Consider the following 16424-nt stretch of genomic DNA (forward strand, 5'->3'; position numbering starts at 1 on the left):
AACTAATCAAAACCTTGGGACAAAATTGAACTCAAAAAAATTGTTTGGATTAATAATTTAAATACTTATTAGAAATACTTAAATGCTTTGTTACCGATTCATTCATGTCTTGTTTGCTTCAGTTGTAAAGCACTTTGGATCTCCCAAGCAGCCACTGAAATGTAATTTTGCTTTGGTACCTTTATCCCTCCAATGTGTTGGTTCTATACCTGCTCCAGTTTGGGTAGGAGCTTGTCTGAAGTAGAAGTAGATTAAAAACAATAATAAGGATAGAAAATGAGGTTGGAAAACAACTTCAATATTTTTGCTCACTAGAATGAGCTTCCTGCTGATTGTTCTAGTCTGCTCACATTGAGGGCCTGTGAGGCACTGGCTCCATGGACATCTTTGGTACTGGGTGAACACACAGCATTTGGAGTCTGCAGGCTGACAGTGTGACAGTACAGATGCAGCCCCAGAACCTGCCATCAACTTCCTGCAGACTATTTTATAAATGGCTGTCATAGCAGCACTATCAGCCAATGAATTGGAGGATAAGTTCACAGGAAAGTCTTTTCTCCTGAAAGCCACATCCATTATTTAATTCTCTATCTATTTATTCATTGAGACACAGTGCAGGAATAGACATTCGAACCGCGCTGCCCAGCAACCCCCAATTTAACCCCAGCCTAATCACGGGACAATTTACAATGACCAATTAACCTACCAACTGGTTTGTCTTTGGACTGCACACGGTCACGGGGAGAATGTACCAACTCCTTACAGACAGCAGTGGGAATTGAACCCTGGTTGCTGGTACTGCAAAGCATTGTGCTACCCACTGTTATCACTGACTTGACATGAAGTTTGTGGTATTGTGGCAGCAGTACATTGCAAAGACAAAAGACAAAATTAGTACAAAATAAAAGTAATGATTAAACGATGTTCATGGACTGAGCACGGGCCTTCAATCTCCTGTACTGTTTCCTGGTGGTAGTAATGAGAAGAAGGCATTTCCTGGGTGTTTAAGGGTCTTTATTGAGTGATGCCATCATATTAATGCACCCCATCTTGAAGACGTCCTCTGGCAGTGTCGTGCCCATGATGGCAGTAGCTGAGTGCAGCTTCTTTGATTCCTATGCATTGGAGACCCCATACCAGGCTGTGATTCAATCAGTCTGAATGCTCTTTTGGACACTGGACAGGTTTGTAAGAGACTTTGGTTGCAGTCCAAGTCTCCTCAAACTCCTAAAGGGGCAGAGCCTCTGCTTGAGTCTTTATCCCACATCAGTGTGTTGGGCCCAAGCCAGATCCTCCGAGATGTTCACACCCAGGAATGTGAAGCTACTCACCCTTTGTTCTGCTGACCCCCAATGAGGGGGTGGTGTGTGTTCTCCCGACGCTCCAAAAGAGCAAAGGAGATTATCTAAGGCACCTTCCAGTAAAATGCAGGGTTATTTCTCCAGGAAAATGCAACATTCTCGCTCAGATAATCTGCTGGAGGATCTCAGTGAGCTGTGCAACAGATCCCTGATGTAGGGTTTTGACTCAAAACATCAATTCTTTTCAACTCCAGCAGTCCCAGGGAGAATGTGCAAACTCCACACACAAGTCACTAGAACAGTGAGATAGCAGTCATACCAACAGTACTACTGTGCCACTAATTTTCTGTTGAAACTTATATAAGTAAAACAAAATTAGGGGTTAGATATGTTTACTGAAAAGATTACTTCAACCTTTTGTAGAATACCTTTTTGGGTCAATACTTATCAAGAACTTTGACCAGTCTCCTCTACGCTGCATTACATCCTCCTTCCAGTTTTCCTCCGCCTCATGCTTACCATGTTTTTCTGTTTCCTTCACCCTTGTGTTCTTGTCTAACTTTTCCCTTCAACGACCTACAGGCTGCTGGAGGTCTGGAATTAACTCTTGCGTGTAGTGTAAAAGCAGAGAGGTTATTCTAGCTTGTGGTATTCCCACATGAATATCCACTTCATATTCTCCCAGCCCTCGGATGCTTCAGTCAAATCACTTGAGTGGACGTAAGCTTAAACTGTGTGACCATTCCTCATCAGACAACCCACCTACCTGGGTATTCGTTTAGTAAACCCGTATTATTTCAAACTTCTTCCTTAAATATGGAGACTGGTACTTGAAATCTTCCTCCTCCTCAGCCACCTGGCCATTGTAGTGCATTTGGAACCATGCAGTTTGCAAGGCGCACAAAGAATAATGTGTCCTGGAGGACCAGGTCCCTTCACAAGGATCTTGAAAAAGAATGAAGGAGAAGATTGAACAAAGTGGCGACCTAAAACTAAAACCGAAACAAACAAAAAAGATTTGCTGGCGATTTCTAGCAGGTCAGGTAGCATCTCTGGCAAGAGAAACAGTGACTGCTTCATGATCAAAATGAGATCAAGTTACTCGAGTTGGCAGAAGAGGAGAAAAACCGATCCCAGGACAAGTGATTTGCAACTCTGGTGCGATTATGTTTGATAGGGTTTGTCTTTAGTTAAAGTATGTAACATCTCTTTTGTTTTCCCCTTTGCAGAAAACCAAATGAGAACATAACTGACGCACATAGCAACGTGTCTAAAGAAAACTACAACTACCATTTCTATTCTCTGTGATGCAAAGAAAGTAACTGAGGCTTTGTCTCGCGCTCTATATTGTGTGAAACAGCAAAGAGAGACGGAATGAAAGACTGACTTACTGTACAAGTATCTTTCTGAAAGTGAGAGATTCAATTCTATCCACAGTGCCAAAGTTTTACTACTACTGCAATCAAAAGGATCTTTGTAAATATCTTTTTTCTGTTTTTGAACAGATTTGTACAATTTAGCAATTTTATTACATTTATAATTGGTGAGAGTTAACTTTACAGATCAGGGTCTGTTCTTTGCGCCCTCTTGTTTTTTTTAGATTTAGTAACCACTATCAGGCTCTTGTTTTGGCATCTTTTATTGTCACTATTTCACAACTAGAAGTAAATAATAAAAAGTCTGGACCTCCAGCTCAAGGAGGACTGAGAGACTGAATCTTTTGACATCTTTTGATCTCTGACGTACAAAATGGCAGGAAGAAAATATTTAACAAGCACATTATTGTTAGCAGCTTTTTATTGTAAGAGGCTACATTTATAATGGAATGCAAACTGCTCTAGCCAGCTTCGCTCAGCTAGAGATGTGCAATATTGACTTATTTATGTCAGTATGATATCATTAAAGTTGCAGTAACTTGTTTCCTATCTTTTGCAAAATTGCATATTCAGATAATAAACTGTGTTGTCCCCGGTTTGCATTTTTGTTGTCATTCTAGTCGCTTTCAAAAGTTTGGAGACTTGTTGACAGTGTCTGAGTGAGATTTTTGGAGTTGGTCTGATGGGTTTATGCTGTTAACAGCTGCTGAATGGCACACATCTGACTTTGTGAACTCCCATAAGACCTCAACTTGCATCTCAATTATGAATTCAGATTCTATCCTGATTACTGTCTAGGATCACTGCAAGATAAGAGACTGCTCATTCCAAACAGATGCCAAATAAATTTCTTTTCACAGAAGTTAGTGAATCTCTGGAATTCTTCATCCCAGAGGGTGTGGAGGCCAGATCACAGAGGTTTTTAAGGTAGAGGCAGCTGAATTTTTGAAAGGCGAGGGAAATGCCACAGAAGAGGAGTTGTGAACGGTGTTAATCAACCATCATCATCAAATTGAGTGATGGGGCAGGCTTGAGAGGCTTAATTTGCCTGTTCTCTATAATTCTATTAAAACTCATTCAAGGTGTCAGTCATGAATTCAATCGCCATCCTGGTTATTGTCTGATTAAGTAACATTGCAAAGGGAAAGTAATCACATTTCAATCAAGAATTCTAAACAGCCACTTGCAAGGGGTGGCTTTTTGCAGTCAGTGTATTATAGCAATGAAACAAGCTCTTTGGCCCATCTAGCCTATGTTGACCTGATCTTCTACCTAGTCCCATCTACCTGCACCTGGATCATATTGCAACAAACTCCTCCCATCCATGTACCTTTACAAACTTCTCTTAAATATCAATTGAACCCACATCTACCTTTCCAATGGCCGTTCATTCTACATCCACACCGCCCCCTCAAGTGATGTGAAGAAGTTCTGCTCAGACTCCCCTTAAACTTTTAACTTTTCACTCTAAACCAATTACCTCTAATTCTAGTCTCTGCCAACCTGAGGGGAAAATGCCTGCATGTATGCACCATATCTATATTACTGGCTAATTTTGTACACATCCATAAGATTTCCCCTCATTTTCCTGCACTCCTTTTCAACCTTACCCTAAATCTTGCACTCAAGTCATAGCAACGTCCATGTAAATGTTCTCTGCATTCTTTCAAGCTTATTGATAGTTTCCTGTAGGTAGGTGACGGGAACTGTATATCATACTCTTAAATTTGGCCTCAACAGTGCCACGTACAACTGCAACATAACATCCTACCTTCTGTACTCAGTGTCCTGATTTATGAAGGGCAATGTGCTAGGAGCTCTTTACAATCCTACCTACCTATGATGCAGCTTCAAAAGAATCGTGGATCTGCATTCCCAGGTCCCTTTGTTCTACAACAGAGCTCAGAGCCTATCATGCACTGTGCAAGTCTTACCCTGGTTTGTGTCCCAAAGTGCAACACATTGTACTTTCTGCATTAAATTCCATCTTGCCTTTTTTTCCAGCCCATTTCCCTAGCTGGTCCAGATCACACTTCAGGCTTTGATGGGCTTCCTTGCTGTCCACTATACCCCTAAGGGACTGGTTTAATTGGAGCGTGGGATTAATTGCAAAAAAAAGGAAAAGCATTGTGGCTTGTATTTAAAAATTGGACTGTTGAGAGTTACAAGTTACACTGGAAAAATGATCCTTCCACTTTTAAAATTGCTAAGTTACAGTTAAATATGTGAAAATAATATAGCCTAATACATCAAAGAACAATGAATGTGATTACACTGATTTAATAACAAACTGCTAGTGGCTCCAAATAGTTATATTTAATAGAATGTCACTTAATTTATTCTGCATATTAAATCTGCATGTGTTTTATTAACAACCATCCCAGCTGATTGACTGCAGCTGCTATTAGTTTAGACTGCTTTTATCATGTGTGTTGTTATTATGAGGGCCAACTTTTTTTTTCAGTTCTGCCATTATACAATGTTTCAATTATCTGATTTTGTACAAACATGTATTTTAGTTTGCATTATAAAATCTAGTTATTGTGAAGTTGTAAGACCTAAACCAGCACTTCCAAGCTTAGTATTCATCCCACGAGAAGTTCTGCAGATGCTGGAAATCCAAAGCAACATGTACCAAATGCTGGAGGAACTCAGCAGACCAGGCAGCATCAATGGAAATGAATAAACAGTCGGTGTTTCGGGCTGAGTCCCTTCTTCAGGAAGATTTAGTAATCGTCCGTTTGCTTCCTTCAGGAATTTAAGAAATCATCGAAGTTTTCCTTTGAATGATGATGTGCCATCTTCTGGAGATGCTTGCAAGTGGAGAACAAAGAAATAGGAGTAGGAACGGCCTGTCGAGTCTACTCTGCCATTCATTACCATCGTGGCTGATGATCTCCACCTTCTTCCTCATAAACCTGAATTAACCCTACTCTACAAAAGTCTATCTGTGTCTTAATTATATTTAATGAAGTAGCCTCGACTGTTTCCCTTGATAGAGAATTCCACTGATTCACTAATCTCTGGGAAAAGCATTTCTTCTTCATTTCCATTCTAAATCTATTTCCCTGAATCTTGAGGCTATGTCCCCTAACCTTCCTGCCTCTGTCTTACAGAAACATGTAAAATTATGAAAGGGATCGATAGGATTCCCTCATTCTTCTGAATTCAGTGAGTATATTCACAGGCTACTTAGTCTCTCATCGGCTAACCCCCTCATCTCCAGAATCACCATGGTGAATGTCCTTTGAATTGCTCCAAAGCCTGAATGTCTTTCTTCAAGTAAGATGATCAGAACACAGTACTTCATGTACACCCTTGGCAGTTGTAGCATAGCCACACCCCCCCCCCCCCGCCCCGCTCTTAAATTCAGTCCCTCTAGCAATGAAGGCCAACGTTCCATTTGCCTTCTTGATAACCTGTTGGATAAGTCTTGCGGCAACTTATTGAATGCCTTCTGGAAATGTAAGTATTTATCCACTGCACTTGTTATATCCTCAAATAATTCCAATAAATTTGTCAGACAGGACCTACCCTTCCTGAATCCATGTGACGTCAGCCTGATGGAACAATGTTAATCCAGATTTCTCACTATTTCATCCTTAATGATACCTTAAAGTGTTTTTCTGCCTACAGATCTCATGCTAATCAGCCTTCTGCCTACATCCTCTTTTTAAACACTGTCTTCCAATCTGCTGGGACTTGTCCAGAATGCAGTGAATTTTGGTAAATTATTACAAACACCCCTGCTATGACGTCCACTACTTCTTTCAGTACACTGTTCATCAGGACCAGGGGACCAGGGGACTTCTCTACCTTTACACCCACTAGGTAGCTCAGCAGTACCTCTCAAAGATGGCCTAATTTTCCATCACATCAATAACATTTTCCTGTGACATGACATGAAGACCAACACAAAACAGTTGTTCAAAGCCTTGGTTGTTTACACATTATCCAATATTAATTCATCCTCCTTGTCTTCGAGGGACCTACATTAACTTCAGGCACCCTTTTCTGCTTTATATTATTGTAAAACTTCTACTATGTTTTTTATATTTTGTGCTAGTATAATCTATCTTTTACTTATGTTGCTTTTAATTTTTCCCATTATTCCAGTTTCTCACTACTCTTGGTGACTTTGTGTGCATGGGTTTTTAATTTGATGCCTTCCTTTATTTCCTTAGTTATCCAAGACTGGCTCTCCCTACACTTTCAGTCCTTGCTTTTGACCAGAATATACTTTTATTGAGCTCTGAAAAATACTTAAAAGTCCTCCATTGTTCATCAACTGGCCCTGTTCCCAATCTATGTTAGCTAACCGATACCTTTCTCATCTCCCTTGTTTAGGTATAATACACTGGTTGTAGATTGAAGGACCAGATTTAAGTCTTCATGTTCTCTCATAGGTTTAATAACATGATGTTCAAGAAAGGTCACAGATCCATTCTATGAAGTCCCTGTCTTTTGCATCTGAGTTTTCTATAGACCACTCTCACTTTTCTTTAAACGTTTAGTGCATGGAGCTTAGAAAAATGGAGGGCTATGGGGAACCCTGGGTAATTTCTAAAATAAGTACATGTTTGGCACAGCATAATGGGCTGACGGGCCAGTATTGTGCTGTAGGTTTTCTATGTTTGCTTTGGGTTTTTTGCAATGCATACCCCTACCTTTCTGCATGGATTCCCAATCCCTCTGCCAGAAAACAATCCACTTGGGATATTGATCCCACCCCCACCCAGCTGCAGAGTGCCTGGTTTGTATTGATTCCACCTCCCACAGAACCAGAGATCTGAAACCTTCCTGAAAACTGCTCAAGCCACATAGTCACCCCAACTACTCTGCTATTCCTACTCTGACCAGCTTGGGCACAGGCAGCAATTCTGAGATAACTTTATTTGAGGTCCTTTTAAATTTTTTTTCTCCTAGTTCCCAAAATTCAGCGAGTAGGGGCACACCCTGCTTTTTTCCCGCTATATCATTAGCAGCTACATGTAGACTGACAACTAGTTCTTCCTTCTTTAGGATGCCCTGCAGCCACTCCGAGACATCCGTGCTAGGCAATGTATTAACCAGAAATCCTGTTTGTGGCCTCAAAAGCTCCTGTCTATTCCCTTTACTATGGAATCTCCTACCACGATAGCTCTGCCACTCTTTCATACCCTCTTGTGCAGCAGAGCCACTCGTATCTTAGCTACAGCCTTCCCAAGATAAGCCATGTCCTCTTCCTCTTCTCCCCGCCCCCCCCCCCCCATCCCCATATCTGTTTTGAAGGGAGATGGCTGCAATAGATTCTTCCACTACCTTACTGCAACTGCTTCTCCTGTTTGGTCAAACACTTCCTATCTTCCTTTAGATCTTTAGGCTGCATTGTGTCCAGTGGACCTGTACACAGCTTCAGTGCCATTATGCGGTCTGTGACGAGCTGCAGATCGATGCACTTACCACATGTAGTCATCAGGGACTCTTGCAGCCTCCTCCACATTGCACAGGAGGGGAATGACACAGCTCAAAGTTCATATGCCATGACTAGAAGCTTTGAGGGGAAAATTCTGATTAGCTTAAAAAGCAGTAGAAAACCCCCATCCTGGTGCTGTTTGCCTTCCTCGCTGAAGCATGGCATTCACCAAAGCCCACACCTGGACAACCAACAGCACTTTGACCAGACAGCAGCCCATCTCAAAATGGCTGCTCCACTGGACTGCCTTAATTTTATTGGCTGAGTTACCAAACCCTAAACCAATCAAATGAAAGAAAACTTTAATGATTAATTGTAAATAGAACAAGTTGGATCTACTGCTAGTCCATGGATTTACGAATTGCGCAGGTGAGGTGGTATTGTATATGGCTGCAGTAACTCCAATAAAAAGGTAAGAAAAGATTATATTGTCTTATTACCTTAATAACTGCTTTGTAATGCTTTGATTTTTATTTCTATTTGGATTATGTTTACTAAACTCAGTATTAACTGATTAAATGCTTGCGCATCCTCGCTAGTTGTTAATCTGTTGCTGGGCACTGTTTGTGGTGTAGTTTTGCTTTGTTTCATGGAACATCACAGATAAGGTCAATGTCTATTATCCTGTACAATTTTCCCTGATTGTAGAGGGACCATCTGCACTGATGGGACTAGAGTCACATAACCTTGGCAAGTTAAGGATGATGGATGCTCACCATCTCATTAGGGAATCATTCTTTTCTTTTTGACAATCCAGTACTTTCATAATGACCATAATGATATTAGCTTCTCGATGCAGAATGACTTAATTACTCTGCCAAATTGACATTTGAACATGTCTCTGGGTTGATACTGTTCACGCTGTGTCTGTACATTAATGAATTCTAATCAAGTAACATAACTGCTACTGTAGTTCTGTGTTCCCAAGAAATTTGCATTTCAACATCAATTGGTAGTCAGGTTTTAATCACTATTCATAATTACACCCAAGAAGGCGATGAATCACATTCTTGAAATAATGTTGTCCATATGTTGAAGGTCTCCCTGCAGTGTGGTTAAGTGTGGACTTCAGGGATTTAGAGTCAGATATTTTCCAGGGTGAGAGGACATTGACCCTTCACGTTAGTGATCCCCATATGGCCACTCATTATATCTTGGACAATAAAGGTCTCAATTATTTAAAGTTTATGGTGAAGGAGTCTTGACCAAGGTGAACGATACCTTGCATTTTTGCAGGCATATTTTGAAACTGCACACCACTATCAATATTATTTAATTGTCTTAGTATAGTTTGTTGGATTTTTTTTGTTTTTATGCACCATTCTCTGTAAATTCTAGAGGCTGTTGTGCATGAAAACTGTAGATCAGCAGTTTGAGATACTCAAACCACCCTGTCTGGCACCAACAATCATTTCCCAGTCAGTCACTTCGATCACATTTCTTCCCTATTCTGAACAACAAGAACCTGCATGCTTTTATGCATTAAATTGCAGCCACATGATTGGCTGATTAGATATTTGCATTAAAAAAACAGGTGTACTTAATAAAGTGGCCACTAAGTGTAAATGTTTGCAACTGACGCCAGGGGAAAAAGTTATAATTCATAATCCTGCAATCTTTGTCTTAATTGGCACAAAATGTCAGACAAGAAGTATTATTGTTAAAGTGAATTATAACCATCCATAAACTTCAAAGTTGGAGAACTCAGTTCTATGTTTCTGTTTGTGGTCAGTACACAAATCCCTCAAGGATCATTGAGATATAAAATTTATCCCTTGCCTAAGTTTCTGGTACACAGTAAGTGATTTAATTCATTGTGAAGTAAATTATTCTTTTGTTATTGTCGATGTATATTCATCTTCATTTGGTTTAGTCATACCTTTATTCCATTTTTCAAGCATTTTGAACACAGCTAAATGAAATTTACCTGTTCAAATGTACCAATCCGTTTATTGATCCATACTCTTACTTTGTACAAATCAATTTTGATATCCAATTTATTTGGGATTAATTTTAGCACCTGAAGTTATAACAAGAGATAGGATAGGTTCTGTTTATTCTGACTGGAATGTAGATTGAAGGGTAACAGTGGTGTATAAAATTGAGAAGCATGGATAGTCTTGCTTTTTTCTTGGTTCAGGGAATCTGAATCTATGCTTAAGGTGAAAGGGGAGAAATTTAAAGATTTTTCCCACATAATGGTGTGTATGTTGAACTGCCAAAGGAAGCTGTAGATGGTTACAATTACAATGTTAAAACTTATTTGGATGGGTGCTGCAATAGGAAAGGAGTTATGGAATGCGGGCAAATGGAATTAATGCATAGAATAGGGATTGTAAGGTCAAGTGGTCTGTATCTGTGATGTGCAACTGACTGTAAAATGTTCAAGTTGGTTTTGTGACTTTTCCTGAATATTGTTACCGGAAATACAGACTTTCTTTTATATGTCCTGCCTGATCCACTAACTAGTAGAGAGAAAGTAACCAATTCACTATTCATACACTCAAATGTTCAGCATTTCTACTCTGAACATTTTCTTTGTCATATTTATTAATTAAGTAATTAAAATTTCCTTGTCCTGCTTGCTGATAGTTGTGTAAACGTATTGGCTGACAACAATGGCTAAAAATTTGTTACACTTCAAAAATGCACAGAATCCTTTTCAAAGAAATAAATTGAAAATTGTTTTTCTTGTGTATTAAGACCCAAAGTGATTTGGGTTGGAGAGAATAGTAGCACAGCCATGTCTTGTTCCTCTATGTCAATCAGCTGAAAGCTTAGTTGTAATTACATCAAAATGTGTGGCATTTTCCAGCTTTGTGTACAGTGCTCTCACTTTTCCAAATTACCAATGTAAAGGTGGGTAGCACAAGGTAACTAGATAACGAGAATCTCCTTTATGCTGGCAGAATCATTTCTTCTCCAATTGCATAGGGCTTTCCAGATTTAGCAATGAGCAAGCAGGCATCTCCCCCTACCCCCATGGAAACTCCTCCGGGGAGAGGGCAATATCACCCACTGTGGGATCACTACCGTAAACCATAAGATAAAGGAGCAGAATTAAGCTCTTTGGCCCATCAAGTCTGCTGTCATTCAATCATGGCTGATTCTCAACCTTATTATCCCGTCTTCTCTTCATAACCCTTAACATTCTTGTCAATTAACAATCTCTCAGTCTCTGCCTTAAATAAACACAATGATTGGCCTCCAAAACCCTCTGTGGCAATGAATCCCACAGATTCACTATCTTCTGGCTGAAGAAACTGCCTCAGCTTTAAAGGGACAACCTCTCCAAGTCCACTCTATTCAAGGTGATCCAATAATAGAACATAGAACAATACAGCACAGTACAGGCCCTTCAGCCCACAATGTTGTGCTGACCCTTAAAACCTGCCTCCCATATAAACCCCCCACCTTAAAATCCTCCATATACCTGGCTAGTTGTCTCTTAAATTTCACTAGTGTATCTGCCTCCACCACTGACTCAAGCAGTGCATTCCATGCACCAACCACTCTAAGTAAAAAAAAACCTTCCTCTAATATCCTCCTTAAATTTCCCACCCCTTACCTTAAAGCCATGTCCTCTTGTATTGAGCAGTGGTGCCCTGGGGAAGAGGCACTGGCTATCCACTCTATCTATTCCTCTAAATATCTTGTATACCTCTATCATGTCTCCTCTCCTCCTCTACAGAGTAAAGCCCTAGCTCCCTTAATCTCTGATCATAATCCATACTCTCTAAACCAGGCAGCATCTTGGTAAATCTCCTCTATACCCTTTCCAATGCTTCCACATCCTTCCTATAGTGAGGTGACCAGAACGGGACACAGTACTCCCAAGTGTGGCCTAACCAGAGTTTTATAGAGCTTCATCATTACCTCGTGACTCTTAAACTCTATCCCTCGACTTATGAAAGCCAGCACTCTATAAACTTTCTTAATTACCCTATCTACCCGTGAGGCAACTTTCAGGGATCTGTGGATGTGTACCCCCAGATCCCTCTGCTCTTCCACACTTGCAAGTATCCTACCATTTACTTTGTATTCTGCCTTGGAGTTTGGCCTTCCAAAGTGTACCACCTCACACTTCTCCAGGTTGAACTCCATCTGCCACTTCTCAGCCCACTTCTGCATCCTATCAATGTCTTTCTGCAATCTTCGACAATCCTCAACACTATCCACACCACCACCAACCTTTGTGTCGTCTGCAAACTTGCCAACCCACCCTTCTACCCCCACATCCAGGTTGTTAATAAAAATCACGAAAAGTAGAGGTCCCAGAACCAATCCTTGTGGAACACTAGTCACAACCCTCCAATCCGAATTTACTCCCTCCACCACGACCCTCTGCTTCCTGCACGCAAGCCAATTCTGAATCCACCTGGCCAAACTTCCTTGGATCCAATGCCTTCTGACTTTCTGAATAAGCCTACCGTGTGGAACCTTGTCAAATGCCTTACTAAAATCTATGTAGATCACATCCACTGCACTACCCTCATCTATATGCCTAGTCACCTCCTCAATGACCTCTATCAGGCTTGTTGGACATGATCTGCCCTTCACAAAGCTATGCTGACTGTCCCTGACCAGACCATGATTCTCTAAAGGAGATGGTGGTGGACTTTAGGAGATCTAGGCCTCATATGGAGCCAGGTGATCATTAATGGAGAATGTGTGGAGCAGGTTAAGACCTACAAATATCTGGGAGTACAGTTAGACGAGAAGCTAGACTGGACTGCCAACACAGATGCCTTGTGCAGGAAGGCACAGAGTCGACTACTTCCTTAGAAGGTTGGCGTCATTCAATGTCTGTAGTGAGATGCTGAAGATGTTCTATAGGTCAGTTGTGGAGAGCGCCCTCTTCTTTGTGGTGGCGTGTTGGGGAGGAAGCATTAAGAAGAGGGACGCCTCACGTCTTAATAAGCTGGTAAGGAAGGCGGGCTCTGTCGTGGGCAAAGTACTGGAGAGTTTAACATCGGTAGCTGAGCGAAGGACGCTGAGTAGGCTACGGTCAATTATGGAAAACTCTGAACATCCTCTACATAGCACCATCCAGAGACAGAGAAGCAGTCTCAGCGACAGGTTACTATCGATGCAATGCTCCTCAGACAGGATGAAGAGGTCAATACTCCCCAATGCCATTAGGCTTTACAATTCAACCGCCAGGACTTAAGAACCTTTTAAAAGCTATTATTAATGCTTTTTGAGATAGTGATTTAGATGCATATCATATTTTTTTTACTGAGTTAAGTATTGTATGTAATTAGTTTTGCTACAACAAGTGTATGGGACATTGGAAAAAAAGTTGAATTTCCCCATGGGGATGAATAAAGTATCTATCTATCTAAATGCCCATAGATCCTATCTCTAAGAATCTTTTCCAACAGCTTTCCAACCACAGACATAAGGCTCACTGGTCAGACTATCCCTACTACCTTTTTTGAACAAGGGGACAACATTCGCCTCCCTCCAGTCCTCCGGTACCATTCCCATGGACAACGAGGACATAAAAGATCCTAGCCAGAGGCTCAGCAATCTCTTCTCTCGCCTCGTGGAGCAGCCTGGGGAATATTCCGTCAGGCCCCGGGGACTTAACTGTCCTAATGTATTTTAACAACTCCAACACCTCCTCTCCCTTAATATCAACATGCTCCAGAACATCCTCACTCATATTGTCCTCACCGTCATCAAGTTCCCTCTCATTGGTGAATACCAAAGAGAAATATTGAGGACCTCGCTGATTTCCACAGCCTCCAGTAACATCTTCCCACCTTTATCTCTGATCGGTCCTACCTTCACTCCTGTAATCCTTTTGTTCTTCACATAATTGAAGAATGCCTTGGGGTTTTCCTTTACCCTACTCGCCAAGGCCTTCTCATGCCCCCTTCTTGCTCTCCGCAGCCCTTTCTTAAGCTCCTTTCTTGCTACCCTATATTCCTCAATAGACCCACCTGACCAGATTTTCCACCTCACTTGACACCATGGTTCCTTCACCCTACCATTCTTTATCTTCTTCACCAGGACAAATTTATCCCTAACATCCTGCAAGAGATCCCTAAACATCGACCACTTGTCCATAGTACATTTCCCTGCAAAAACATCATCCCAATTCACACCCACAAGTTCTAGCCTTATAGCCTCATAATTTGCCCTTGCTCAATTAAAACTTTTCCTGTCCTCTCTGATTCTATCCTCTTCCATGATAATGCTAAAGGCCAGGGAGCAGTGGTCACTGTCCCCCCAGATGCTCACCCACTGAGAGATCTGTGACCTGACCCGGTTCGTTACCTAATACTAGATCTAGTATGGCATTCCCCCTAGTCGGCCTGGCAACAGACTGTGACAGGAATCCGTCCTGAACACACGTAACAAACTCTGCCCCGTCTAAACCATTGGAACTGATTAGGTGCCAATCAATATTAGGGAAGTTAAAATCACCCATGATACCAACCCTGTTATTTTTGTACCTTTCCAAAATCTGCCTTTCAATCTGCTCCTTGGTATCTCTGCTGCTACCAGGGGGCCTATAGAATACTCCCAATAGAGTAACTGCTCCCTTCCTGTTCCTCTCTGATTCTATCCTTTTCCATGATATTGCTAGGAAGCCAGGGACTTCCACCCATACTGACTCAAAAGAGGATCCTGCTACATTACCCACCCTTTCTGTAGCTGTAATAGTATCCCTGACCAGTAACACCACCCTCCTACCCTTCCCCCCCCATCCCTTTTAAAGCCCTGAAATCCAGGAATATTGAGAATCCATTCCTTAACCAGAATTTGCTGTATTGTCAATGAGTTCTACAGATTCACCATTGCTCACCTGAGACTATACCCTTGGATCCTAGGCTTTCCTACAAATTGAAACACCCTCTCGACATTTACTCTATCCAGGATGTTTGAACAAGATAGGGGACCAGCTTGTCCCTAAAGAATCAGCTCCATACAAAAGTTTTATTATTTTCATTTTAGCAATCCAGCATGGAGTAAGCCCTTCTGGCCCTGCCAACCCTGATTAATCTTAACCTAATCATGTGATAATTTTGCAATAACTATTTATATAGTACCTTTAATATATTAAGATGCAGGCTCAAAGTGCTTTGTGGTTGTATCAATAAATCAATATAATACAAATGAAAAAATTAGAAAATGAGAATTATATAGAATAAACTGTAATTGAATATAGCAGATTATATAAATTTCATCAATGGGCAATAAGTAATCCTATAAGTAGGCCAAATTTTTTTAAAAATAGATCTTTCGAAGTGTTTTCCAGATTTTTGGTGCATGAGAGCAAAGGGCCACATCACCAGGTCTTGTATACTTAGCTCTAAGAAAACTAAGCATACAAATATTCATGGATTAGGAATGCAAGGGAATAAGTACTCCAAAATATACAGAGGAGCTAAATTATTCAGAGCCTTGTATGCGTTTTAAGATTGATCCTAAAGGACACAGGCAACCAGTGCTCAAATTTTCTTATTTTGGTGAAGATTCTTACTGCTGCATTTTGAACAAGCTGCAGCTGATTTATACCTTTCTTAGGCGGTCTTCAGCTGAGTGCATTACCATAGACTAATCCACTAAAAGCACAAGCATGCATCAATTTTTCTGCATCTTGAGCTGTTATAAGAAAATTAACTCCTGAATTCTTCCTTAAATGAAAGAACACAGTCTTAGTAATATGGCTAATATGATTTGAAATTTACCTCTATCAGTAACATGCAAATTTTTCACTTCTGGCTTGATTTGTAAGGGCAGATGATCAAGTTTATTTTTAAGATTCACACTTTTTATTGCTAACAATGACCATGATTTGTTTTTCCCTTGTTTAGATTATGAAATTTGACCTCATCCATTCTATAATGCCAGTAAGACACCAGACAAGAGGGTTTTTAGAGCCTCTGGATCATCTAACATAATAGACAGACACCAATTGTGACCCAGTAACTTACCCGATGTGTCTTTGGACTATGGGAGAAAACCAGAGCATGCAGGGAAACCCCCCACATTCCATGGGGAGCCTGCTTACCAGACAGTGTTAGAATTGAACTCTGAACTTCGATCCCCCCAGGTAACCAGTACGCTATTGTGACTTGCCTGCGGTTTTAACTTTTTAAAATTTGTTTCAATTTATAGTTTGCAGTACTGAGAGTAACCAACAGTGAAGTGGGCACTATTGCCACACATGCCTTTTATTTCTTCCATCTACATCCAAAAACTTCTCAGAGCCTGTAAACATTTTAAATTGAAATGTAAAAATTGGAAATGGAAAGACAGATTGGTTGTACTTCAATA

General features: G+C 40.8%; 1 protein-coding gene across 1 annotated transcript in view; it reads left to right on the top strand.

Moving 5' to 3' along the window:
* Positions 1-3273, top strand: part of LOC140730165 (zinc fingers and homeoboxes protein 2-like) — a 112318-nt gene extending 109045 nt beyond the window's left edge. The window contains exon 3 of the mRNA XM_073050295.1: positions 2531-3273. The gene's annotated coding sequence lies outside the window, so the exon portion shown is untranslated. The remainder of the gene's footprint in view (positions 1-2530) is intronic.
* The last annotated feature ends 13151 nt before the right edge of the window (positions 3274-16424 follow it).

The sequence above is a fragment of the Hemitrygon akajei genome, chromosome 1, assembly GCF_048418815.1.
Source record: "Hemitrygon akajei chromosome 1, sHemAka1.3, whole genome shotgun sequence".
Classification (NCBI taxonomy): domain Eukaryota; kingdom Metazoa; phylum Chordata; class Chondrichthyes; order Myliobatiformes; family Dasyatidae; genus Hemitrygon; species Hemitrygon akajei.